Genomic DNA, 12,972 nt, shown 5'->3' with positions numbered 1-12,972 from the left:
CCAAAAACAGTAATAAGTCTCACAATGAAGTCGTTACTGATGCCTGCTTGCAAATTGATGAACAACAGGAGAACAGTGCTACAATGCTATAGGTAAACATAATGATGGATTTTGAGATGGATCCTGGATATTTGGTTGACTGGGTGCAAAAGGAAATACAGACAGTAAGAGAATGGAACTATATGAAATTCATTTGTTAATATCTATAAAAATAATCTAAAAATAAAAGTAAATATTAGGTAGACCTTGTTGTTAGATCAAATTTACTTTTCTGTGAGTCTGAGGTTTGCTTGTGAGCTTCACAAATGTACCTTCATCCCTAAGGTGATAGCCCTGTAGCTGTTCTCCCGTTGTTCATCTATTTGTTGAAGCGGACACCAGTAATGTCTCACAACAAATTGTGACACTTGCTGTTACTATTTTTGGCATATCAAATATGCCACGGGGAGCTTGCCAGGCTTTGCTGTGCGCGGGAGATACTCTCGGTAGCATCGAACCTGGGTCAGCCGTTTGCAAGGCAAAATGCCTTACTCGCTGTGCTATTGCTCCAGTCCCCCTAAGGTGGTATTATGCAAAAATGTACTCAATGGAACATAAATGGGGCATCCAGATAAAATATTTGATAGACTTTTCCTCATTGTCTTTATAATTCTCATGCTATAGATTTCATTTATAAAAGTGTTTTGTTGTTGTTGCTGCTAGTCTACTAATATTGAATTGAAGTCAATATGATTATTTGTGAAATGCAAGATAAACCAAGAGGTAAGAGGGAATTCATCTTCTTCCCTGGTAAATCAATTTTATATGATTCTTGAATTTAAATATAAAGAACTAGGATCAGAACAATCAACATCATATATTAAACAAGTGGTTATAGGAGATTTTCATTATTAAAACAATAAAATCTTATTGTCCTATTAATTCTACTGGAAATAAATAAAATTCAATTAGAACACACTATAAACTATTTTATTAAATGTACTGTACATTATGTTTCCTGGTAGCGGTATATAAAGTTTAGTTCCTTTTCTAATGCTTATCTCTATATATTATTTACTGTATCTTCAGAGAAAATATTTTAGGGACCAAATGCATAGTTATGAAATGACAATACAATTCAATGTTCCTGGAATTTGAACAACCACTTTTTGTTTAGAGGTAAGTTGTGCAAGTCAACTGTTGATAATGTTTTTATTTCTAGTTTCAGTGTCTTACATTTTATTTTATTTTGTTTCTGGACCACACCTGGCAGTGCTCAGGTCCTACTCCTGAATCTGTGCTTAGGGATCACTCATGGCAGTTTGAGGGACCATATGAGGTGTCAGGATTGAACTCAGGTCAGCTGTGTGCAGGAGCCATACCCTACCCACTGTTCTATCTGGCCAGCCCTACATTTTAAAACACTTTGTGTCTATGTGTCTTAATAGCTATGACATTTGAAGGCTTCAGGTGCTCTTCAGCCAGTCTGCACTTAATGTTGAGTCCTCATTTAGAACAGGAAAACTGATTTGTAATATTCAGCTAAATACAACATAAAGCCCACTTCAGCATAATGCTTGCTTAACTGAACTTCCCACTTTTTGTTTCAGAGTCAAGGAACCTATAACAGTCAAACGATGCCCATACAGATTTTAATTCTCTCCTATAGTAATAAATACGATTTATTTAAATGATCAGATTGTGAACAAGTCAAAATTGTTATTTTAAAATATATAACCACAGTAACATGAATCAGAACTGTGTATACTTTGACATTAGCATTTTATTATATTTTACTGATATTCTTAAAGAAGTCTTAGTTGTGGTGTATAATTTTTCAGGTTTATTCATTCAAATGTTTCTTCTTATTTTGAAGCAATAGCACAGTGGTAGGGCGTTTGTTTTGTGCGCAGCCAGCCTGGCCAAGCGGGTTCGATTTCTCCACCCCTCTTGGAGAGCCCGTAAGCTACTGAGAGTATTTCGCCCCCATGGCAAAGTCTTGAAAGCTACCTGTGATGTATTCGATATGCCAAACACAGTAACAACAAATCTCATGATGGAGACATTACTGGACCCGCTTGAGCAAATCGATGAACAACAGGAGGACAGTGACAGTGTTTGTTGTTCTTAGACAACAGCAATAATATCTGTGATGTCCTATTTATATAAGTAGTTTCATTATTTTATTATTAAAATCTAGATATTTACAAAAACAATTGATGAACATTTGCTGTGAGGTTTAGGTGTTTAGAAATCACTTAATCACTTAATCACTTAATCCCCGTTATTCATCGATTTATTCGAGCGGGTGCCAGTAACGTCTCCATTCATCCCGGTTGCGTGCTAGCGTAGCCCAATGGTATCTGTTCGTTTTAGGAACATGTAGAGCCTCAAACCGATCATTTAGGGTCTTGACGAAGAAGTCTGACCATCTTATAGGTGGGCGTCCACGTGATCTTTTGATGTCTCGTGGAATCCAATCAGTAATGGCTCTAGTCCAGCGGTTGTCTGTAAACCTCATTACGTGTCCAGCCCATCTGATTTTTGATGTCTTGGCAAATGAGACAGCGTCCCTGATTCTTGAGCGTTGACGAAGATCAGAACTCCGGATTCTATCTCTCATTTGAGTGAATCGTGATATTCCAAGCATAGTTCTTTCGATTCCTCTTTGAGAGACCCGAATAGTGTTCTCATCCTGTTTTCGTAGGGTCCAGGTCTCTGAGGCATATGTTAATGCAGGAAGAATAGTGGAATCAAAGAGATGTGCTCGTAGCTGGAGGTTCTTTGTCCTTTTAGTTATTTCTTCAATGCTCTTGAAGGCATTCCAAGCCGCTCTCTTCCTCCTGCGCAACTCAGGTGCCAGGTCATTCATTATGTTGATTTCTCGACCTAGGTATATATAACTGTTGCATTCGGAGATGGTGGTTCCGTTGAGAGCGAATGGAGCGTCAGGAACAAGGCTGTGAATGTGGAAAGGTCGGACTACAGCTGAATCTTGCGAAGACAATGTTTATGAGAAACAGCCTTGTTTAGAAATCACTCTTAGGAAATAGTCACTCTAATATATGCTGAAATTGTATGCCTCTTGCTATGCATTAGAAGAGAAAAGATTCCTTCTCCCCATAGTCCCAAAGCATCTTGTATATGTCTGGATATTTTTTGTTGTTGCTGACTTTATGTTCAATATGCATCTTTGATGTTAGAAATAGCCTTGAAAGCTCTTTTCTAAAGAACAGCATCTGTGTTGAAAATCACTCTCATCCTCTTGCTGAAATATGTCACAGTGACCCTCTTTAGAAAATAAACTTATTTGCTGTTATTATAGCTTAAAATGTGTTAAGTTTTCAGGGACTCTATATACCATTCTGCATTATGTAATATCAGAGAATCATTGATTTAGATATTTATTAGAATAAGTTTTGATATCAGATAGAGAAGAAATTTTTCTCAGCTGGAAAATTAGTACATTGGTAGGGTGTTTTTCTTGCACACAGCTGACCTAGGTTTGTTGTCCAGATGTGATTCTCTCTTGCCATGCAAGGAGCAATACCTGAGCACAGAACCAGGAGTAAGTCATGAGCACCACCAAGTATGGCCCCAAGACAAACAGAGAAATTAAAAAGATTTTGATTTACTTTTTAACATTGTTTAAAATGTAAAAAAAAAAACAGAGCATTGGTTCTGATACATAAAAGTACAATAAAATATATTTTTATGTATATGAAAAGTGTTTGCCTATACAAAATGTGTTTTTTAAAAAGACACATTTTAACTTACCAAATGATTCATTGATTATTTTTATTTTAATAAGAAACCCGGGAATTAACTCCAGTGAAAGATTTTTAAGCAAATAAAACAATGTGGTTCTGTAGCATAATTTTTGCAGTCAGAAACTCAGACTCTGGGACTGGAGTGATAGCACAGCGGGAAGGGTGTTTGCCTTGCACACAACCGACCTGGTTTGATTCCCAGCATCCCATATGGTCCCCCTAACACTGCTAGGAGTAATTCTTGAGTCCATGAGCCACTAGTAACCCCTGTGCATTGCCGGGTCTGACCCAAAAAAGAAAAAAAAAGAAACTCAGAGTCCAATCTTAATTTCTTTAAGTACCAATTATTTGACCCATTGCCGGGTCTGACCCAAAAAAGAAAAAAAAAAGAAACTCAGAGTCCAATCTTAATTTCTTTAAGTACCAATTATTTGACCTCAATATTCTTAAATATTATCTGTTCTTTGGAAAAATATGAATAATTATAGAATTTTTAAAAATCTGTTACTAAAACATTAAATTACTCTTAAAATATGAACATGCACTAAATAAAATAGTCCTGATAACTGGAGTATCAACAACAGTTTAATTTTACATTTTTATTATATTCAAGTATATCATAAAATTTCAATATGTTATGGATAGTTTCTTTGCAAAGTTTCCAGTTGGTGATGGTGATATAAATGTAATGATAGTTTACATATATATATATATTAGATTTTAAAACATTTACCCAAGTGACAGGAGTTATTGTTGACCAGATTAATCTGATTGAATTAATTAAACTCTGGCAAGCCCAGAGTTAAAATCTTAGCATAGCAACCTGTGCTTCATGCACATTGATAGAGTCCTCTGTTTTCCTTTAGAATAAAATTCAGATGATCTCTGCATCGGTGGAACTAGCTTTCCTCCAAGGAGACCCTAGTATCTAGCTTACAAGTTATGTGAGAGCCAGAGAAGGAATACCCACATAGGAAAAATCTAAGAAATTTCTATATGAAAAGAAATTTTGCTAACGCAGAAGCACACTGTGTTTGTTTTCCTGTCTTCCCAAGACAGACACAAGTTATAAAATACACCTCTGGAGAATTCACCCAAAATGAATTTTTATAACTCTGCCTGAACATGAAAATAACAGAAGCAAAAAAGATACCAGCAGGAAGATGTGATAGAAATATGTAGTAATGTTCTTCTGGTGAAATCCTGTTACTGGTAATGTTACGTGAGAAGCTCTGATCTTCTGACACCCAGGAGAAAATGTAGGAGAAAATACAGAAAATATGTACAGAAATAACATTTTTATCCCCCAAATATCTTAGAAATGCTGGATGCAAAATAGCTGCTGGTGAGCAGATGCGAACATTTAGAAAGGGAAGCCGGATAAAGCCTAACTTGAATGTGACCATTGTAGACAGAACCAAATCTTTCACGAAGTTTGCTGATTTTCAGTTTTCAGTGTTTATAATAGTGTGTACTTTTCTATTCTATTTCCTCAAAAGAGTTTCTTTGACTCATCAGAGAAAGGATGGAGCCCAGGAAGAAATATTGTCACAGTTCAGTGTCGGGTTTAAGAGAATTAAGAAAATTAAGAAAAAAAATGAGAATTAGAAAAGTGGGGAACATACATGTCATAGACTGGATTTTTTAGAACCAAAGAGAGATATTTGAGATATAAAACACTCAAAATGGATGGCATGGGTGTTGGGAAGGCAATGGCAAAAGGACTGAGTATGTTTAGAAATTCAATAATGATAGTTTTGATAACACCTTAACCAGTAAAAGTTCTGGTGTGAGGAAGAGCTAGAGAATTGTTACAAGTTCCCCAAGAATATTAGGTCTCTACACCCACTCGCTGTACTCACAACAATTAGGGCATTTGCCTTGCACACAGCCGACCTGGGTTCAATTCCTCCAAACCTCTCAGAGATCCCGGCAGGCTACCGAGGGTATCCCGCCCACATAGCTGAGCCTGGCAAGCTCCCCATGGTGTATTTGATATGTCAAAAGCAGGAGCAGCAAGTCTTACAATTTGTTGTGAGACATCACTGGTGCTCGTTCGAGCAAATCAATGAACAACAAGAGGATAGTGCTACAGTGCTACACCCTACTGTATTGAATTATTGGGTTTGAGTTTTCCTTCTTTGACATTGTCCTAGCATTCAATGATGAGGCATAAGGCAAACTAAATAACTCTCCTCCCTGAGCTAGATCTAGTTCATTGATGGCATTTCTACAACTGAAAGTTAAACATTCTTTTGGTGGCCAATCCAAAAGTTCCACCCTCATGTTGGTCTCTCTTACCTAAACTTTACAGCATAACTTGTATAGATCAAGTTATGCTTCAAGCAAATGCTTTAATCAAGCAAATGCTGCATTTTGATGAGAGTTGATGTTTTATATTGAAATTTGTCAATAAGGATAATACTTATTATTATAAATAATAAGTCAATAAGGATAATGCTTTATATTTGAACTTTTTCTAAATATTTGCCAGGATTATATGGTTCATGTTTCTGAACCAAATTAACCAGATTTTAGATAAACACACTATAGCCATTAATACCATGCTATTTAATGCTTTTTACAGTTTCTCATTTACTTTCTTTTATTTTTCAAGTCTATAAATTTGGGGCCCATACTTTTCAAACAAAACTTGGAAAATTATGGCTTTCATATTTTTAAAATGTATATTAGACATAGCAGAAGTTCTTATATCAAAAATATACTATTATAGAACTATGAAAGATCTACTAGATTCTGCTTTTCCATACATGCAACAAAGAAGTTGAAAAGTTTTTAGGGTCATGGGAGATAATCCAAGTAGTAGAGCATGCATTGTCCATGTGTGATGCAGCGAGGTTGATTCTGGATACAGTTAATTTAGTCCCAACCCACAACGTCACTGTCGAATTGAATTGAACTCTACCTAGAGTGGCACCTATTTATTTATTTATTTATTAAACTTTTAAAAAAATTATTGTATTTTTTTTTTTTGCTTTTTTGGGTCACACCCAGTGATACACAGGGGTTACTCATGGCTCTGCACTCAGGAATTACTCTGGGCGGTGCTTAGAAGACCATATGGGATGCTAATAATTGAATCCGGGTCAATTTCATGCAAGGCAAACACCCTACACGCTGCACTGTCTCTCCATTCAGTGGCACCTATTTAAAAGGAAAAAACAACATGTTATATTAATTCTTTCCAATTATGTTTGTATTTTGTAATTATTGTATAAATATCTGATAGATTTTTTTCTCAATAGATTTTTTTCTCAATATAAATGAGTTTCTTGGAAAATTGGTAGCTCCTTCTTTCAACTTACAGGATAAAGTTTATACAATATAATGGCAGCTGTCATCCCAAACTTATATTTATAGTTAATCTAGTTTAAAAAAAAAAGCGTGGCCAGACTGATAGCACAGCATGTAGAACATTTGCCTTGCACACCTGCTGACCAAGGTTCAATTCCTGCAATCCCATATAGGACCCCTAAGCCTGTCAGGAGAGATCCCTTAGCACAGAGCCAGAAGACCCGTGGCACACACACACACACACACAAAAAAAAAAAACCATAAAAATTAAGAGAAATAAATTTTAAAAAAAGAGCATCAGATACTCGGTGGTGGGATTGTGTTTGAATATTATCTGCAATGAACTATTGTGAACTACTTTATGAAAATAAAATAATAAAAAACTGCAAAAATATTACAAAAAGAATGAGAAAATGGTAGCAGTGGAAATGGAAATAAAATGTTGAATACAGTGCACAATGACAAAGATATCATATTTAATTGTACTTCAAAATGCTTCTTTGTATAGCTTGAATATTGTTTTATTTATTTATAAATTATTTAAAACATTTTAATATTATAGTATATTTTTCATAATTAGTAACTTTGATTCTATGTCTAAAATAACTAACTTATAATGGTAGATGACATAGCTACTTAAAAATATTTTAACAATATTTTGAAAATAAAAAAACGGGAAAGAGCATTGATAACTATAATACTGATAGCTTTTTCCTTGACTTCAGTTATAATTCTGACATTGCTTTGACCATTCCATACTGAGATGAGACCCTTCAGTCAAAAGCTTTAAAGTAGTAGGCAAGCATGAAATTAATTTTCCAAAGTGAAGTAGCTTACAGATGCCTGAAGCTCATAACTCAATAATACTGGTAAATCCCCAAATTAGTTTTTTAGCTTCTAGGTTGCTTTTGTTGTTTTGTTGCTCCGATATTTCAACAGGCAAAATTCTTTCAGGGTTTTGTTGTCTGTTTCTTAAATAGAAATAGTGAATTATACAATTTCAGAACTTGGAAGCAGCTTTTCATTAAGTGACTTAATTCTTTTGCGATAATCTTTCTTAGTAAGACCTAGTTATTCAGGCATGAACCTTTTATTTTTAATGTTACTACTGATATTTTGATTTTACGATTCATTTACATTGTTGCAATTCTTTTATCCTCACCCTGCAAGAGATAGTATTATGTTCTATTTATCCTTGACAGTCCTATTGTAATCAAAACGTATTGTAATTATGAATTCCTGGGGCCAGAGCTATTACTATTAAGGCACTTGCTTTATTCTTGGTCAATCCTGGTTTGCTCTTCTTCACCGCATAACATCATCCCTCAAGTGCCAGCAGGAGTGATCCCTGAGCACAGAGCAAGGGTAAGTCCTGAGCAATGTGGAATAAATGTGGTTCCAAAATCAGTAGAAGAATAAATTGATTAAAAAATTAAAATATTAACTGATTTTTATAAAATAATAGTCATACACATGAAAACTAGTAATATATATTTCTTATTTACATACTGGGATCATTTATTTAGAATATACAATTTTTAGTGGTTGGAGACAAAGCACAGTGGTTAGGGAAATTGTTATACACATGAAAACATGCATTTTACCCTTGGTATCCAGTATGTTCCCAGACAGGAGTGATCCCTGAGTGCAGATCCAGGTCTAAGCCCTGAACACAGTTAGGTGTGACTCAAAGACTAAAAATTATAATTCTTATTAATAGAGTTTAGAATATAAATTTTATTTTTTTTATTTTTATCTGTAGCACTATCACTGCCCTCCCATTGTTCACCCATTTGCTCAAGCTGGCCCAGTAACGTCTTCATTGTGAGAATTGTTGTTACTGCGTTTGGCATACTGAATACTGCACAGGCAGCTTGCCAAGTTTTGCCCTGGGGGCGAGATACTCTCAGTAGCTTACCAGGCTCTCCAAGAGGGGCGGAGGAATAGAACCTGGCTCAGCTGCGCCGGCCGCATGCAAGGCAAACAACTTACCGCTGTGCTATTTTTCAACTTAATAAAATATTTATAATAAATAACTTTCATTAATAGTCAAAAATAGTACTGGTAGTGTGGGTACATATAATTCTTCAGAGTTGTTTGAGTTATAATGGACAATTTTAGGTTACTAGTGAAAATTATTGCTGCAAACCCCTTCTGTTTTTTGAGTTTTATATTATGAGCTGTGAAACTTTTACAGACACTTCTATAAAGTTACATACTTTCATGTTTACAAATTGATTCTTAAACCAGTGTAGGGATATCAAAGTCTCTGTACGAAGAATTTTAAATTAAGATCTCATCTTTATTTTAAAGCACTGCTAGCTCCTTTTATTGTTATAAACCCAAATAGACCTAAGATATAAATGGTCTAAGATAAGTCTGGTCCTAGGTCCTCTCTCAAAGCGATCAATGGACCATAAGCTTATGTTCCCCCTCCCCCCCTTAGGCTTGTTACTACTCACATTCATATTAACAAGAATACTCTCATCCTAAGATTTATGGAATTTAGTAGAAAATGTTAGGTTTAAGTAGATTCCTAATATTATATCTGTCCACCCAGGTTTAGTGAAAATCGCAAAGGTTAAATCAATAATATATCCAGAAAATGACAGTAATTTGTAATATCCTCATAGATTTACAGAATACATTGTCTCCATACAATCCCATTTTCCAAGACAAAGAACAATTTATTACAAGTTGCATCATAGTATCTTAAAAGGAGGTGGAGGAGGTAGAGGAGAAAGAGGATGAGGATGAAGAGGAGGAGGAGAAGGAAAAGGAGGAAGAGGAGGAGGAGGAGGAGGAGGAGGAGTTTTACAATAGGCTTAAGTAATAGAATTTTAGCCTTGCCAATTAGACTATATGTCTCAGGAGATATTAAGTTGCTAGAGGTGACCCTAGAAGAAAGAAATGCTTTGATGGATGTTTTGTAAGTCCTGTTACTTTAACTAAATGGACCATAGTCATCATAAAGTCCCCATACTTCTGATGGAATCATGAGATGTAAGTAGCAGAAAATTTTTCTTCCTCTTGTGAAAATGAGATACTGACATGCTAAAGGACCACACTGAAAGTAAAAGCCTACGCAGGAACCTCTTATTACATTTCCTTGCACCTATAACTTTGTGTTTTTATGTAGAACTGGCAAGAATATCTCTGGAATACTCTGTTTGATTTGTGTAATATGTTATCCTGAAAAAGTTTAGTGGACACCATTTGGTTTAAAGAAAAGAGTTGCTGTATAACAATTTTTATTAGTCTCTGTTTCATGTTTCCTTTACAGAATCTAATAGTAGTGTTAAATCAATAGTGCTTTGAAAATGACAGGGTTGGGGCGCATACCATAAACACACAACAAGGTGGTAGCGCGGGGGCTCTGGGCGCCCTGCGGACCGGCTATGTGCCCTGGTGCTATGGGCCAGGGATTGGGAGTGCGCAGGGCTCACATCTTAGAAGCCAATATGGAGGACGAGCTGTGGGTATAGCACCTGGAGGACGAGCACAGAGGAATTGTGGTGCTTGGAACAAACAGCTTATGCCAAAAATTCTATCAATAAAAATCTAATGAAAAGGCTGTCCAAAGCTCTGGATGCTTTAGGCAGCTCAGATAGAAAAAGGAGGACCAAATAAAGGGTGTTGGGAGGATCCTCCCAGGATGGGAGATGAGTTCTAAGAGTAGACTCTAGACAGAACATGATTGCCACTCAATGCTCTTCTGCAAACCACAGCACCAAAAAGTAGAGAGAGAACAAGGGGGAATGCCCTGCCACCGAGGTTGGGTGGGATGGGGGAGGCAGGGGGGAGAGATACTGAGATCCGTGGTGGTGGAGAATGGGCACTGCTGGAGGGATGGGTATTCGATCATTGTATAACTGAAACCCAAGCACAAAAATTTGTAAATCTATAACTGTACCTCATGGTGTTTCACTAATAAAAATTTAAATTAAAAAAAAATAAAATAAAAATTTTTTTAAAAATCTGATAAGAAAGCCCCTGGACTATAATTGTCAGGAGTGAAGTCCCCCAGGGGTTTTTCTGTGTTGGTGCTGACCTTAACGGAAGAGTGAAAATGCACCCCAGTGAAGTCGGTTCTTTTGTCTCCAAAATCAGAGCAGTGAGTAGTGACCAATCTCCTGGTGCTCACCATCAGTGGCCATCGATGAGCTGGCCATTGGCGGTGGGGCCTTGAGTTTGTGTTAGCCTGTGACATACTAGTAGCAGCTTCCTCTACCAAAATGGGTCTGGTTGAGACCAAGCTGGAGATCATGCCTGGTGGAGGGGGCACTCAGCAGCTGCCGTGCGCCACCGGGATGGCCCTGGACAAATTGCTCATCTCCTCAACATGTGTAATCAACAAGCTAGGAGGCCAAGGCTGTGGGTTTGGTCAGCCACTTCCGGGAGCAGAACCAAGAGGGGGACACTGCCTTCAGGAAACCTTGGACCTCGCCAAAGAGTTCTTACTCAGGGACCTGTTGTCTTGGTGCTAAACCAGGACATTAGGATGAGCCTTTGGAAGCTGCCCTGCAAGCCGGAAGCAGAACCAAGTCTCCACTTCTCACTAAGTGAGCAAGCTAAAAACTTGTGAGTCCAACACAGCATGGTCTCATACACCCACCTTGTAACACACTATCTTGACAGCACAAGGCAACAGTTTCCCCCTCCCTTACACATCCTTAATCTGGATTGACCCTCAAGTATCAGTATGAGGCTTCTCTTTGACCTATGTGTAACCAACCACAAGAATGTGGGAGACTTATTCTGTAGAGCCTATGTATACAGTTCCATATCTTCCTCTGATGATTTTAATTATGATAACATAACTTTAACAAAAATAGCTTTGATAAGACCATGCATACCTTGATGTTCCTTTGATGAATGCTCGTCCTATCATTGTTTGTACTCTCGTTAGTGAGACTTTCTCTGTGATGAAGTCATTAGGATATAATTGATAAAAAATAGAATAAAAGGAGGCCTCTCTGGCAGTCGCTCTTTGCCTCGAGCCAGAACGAGCCTTGGCACTCTGGGCTCTCTACATTCCTCTCACATTTTCTACCTCTGTGCCTCTGACCCAAAGAATGTTCATGCAACACTGTTGCAATGCTAGTTGCAAAATTAGCAATTAATCAAGAGTTGGAGGTTGACTTGGTTACAGGGTTAGCCATAGAAGAAGCTTGTTATGCTCAGACTATTCCAACGAAAGATAGACTTGAAAGTCTTCTTGCTTTTAAAGAGGAAAGGTCTCCTCACTCTAAAGGAGAATAGAAGAAAAAGAAATCCCTGAAGTTTCCCTGTGAAAATGTACTTCTGGAAGTATTCTTCAGATCTCCTGTATGCTTGGCACTGGGAGTCCCAGCAATAAAAGGGAAGAGCAAGCATCACATTAAGTGCATTATCTGTCTGGAATGGACCACAGCGTGTTCTGTTCGTGTTGTGTCCTGTTATCTTCATCCAGATTGATAACATTAGTGTGTATCATGTCAGAAACACAGACACAGAGTTAGGTGTACATTTTTAAATATTTCTTGCATATGAGGCTTTCTGTTCTTAACTTTTTAATGTTAATAATTTATATATTGCACACTCTAGGAGATAATATTATTGATCAAATGTCTACTGTGCCACAATAACAAAAATAAAAAAATTACTTCTACATACCAAAAGTGAAGTTAAACCAACTAAAGCCTCCCTAAGGGATTATACATACTTGCAGACACACCTACCTATATCCTTCTCAGACTAATCCAGGAATTAATATTCTGACTGAAAATACCAAATATTATTAAAAACCTGTGAAAATGGAAAAAATGGCAGGGTGATTGAAAATAGAAGAAATTTAAAAGCCTGTTCATGAATGTCTTAGTTTTATTCTATAACATAAGGGAAAAATGTTCACTACAGCTTAAGAATT

At 36.8% G+C, this 12,972-nt stretch overlaps 1 pseudogene; it reads left to right on the top strand.

The window, feature by feature from the left end:
• Window positions 1-101: 101 nt before the first annotated feature.
• On the top strand, window positions 102-12,326 carry LOC130019352 (methylglutaconyl-CoA hydratase, mitochondrial-like; annotated as a pseudogene).
• The last annotated feature ends 646 nt before the right edge of the window (window positions 12,327-12,972 follow it).

The sequence above is a fragment of the Sorex fumeus genome, unplaced genomic scaffold, assembly GCF_029834395.1.
Source record: "Sorex fumeus unplaced genomic scaffold, SorFum_2.1 ptg000008l, whole genome shotgun sequence".
Lineage (NCBI taxonomy): Eukaryota > Metazoa > Chordata > Mammalia > Eulipotyphla > Soricidae > Sorex > Sorex fumeus.
Note: the sequence above shows the minus strand (reverse complement) of the source record. Positions and strands in the feature narration are given on the sequence as shown.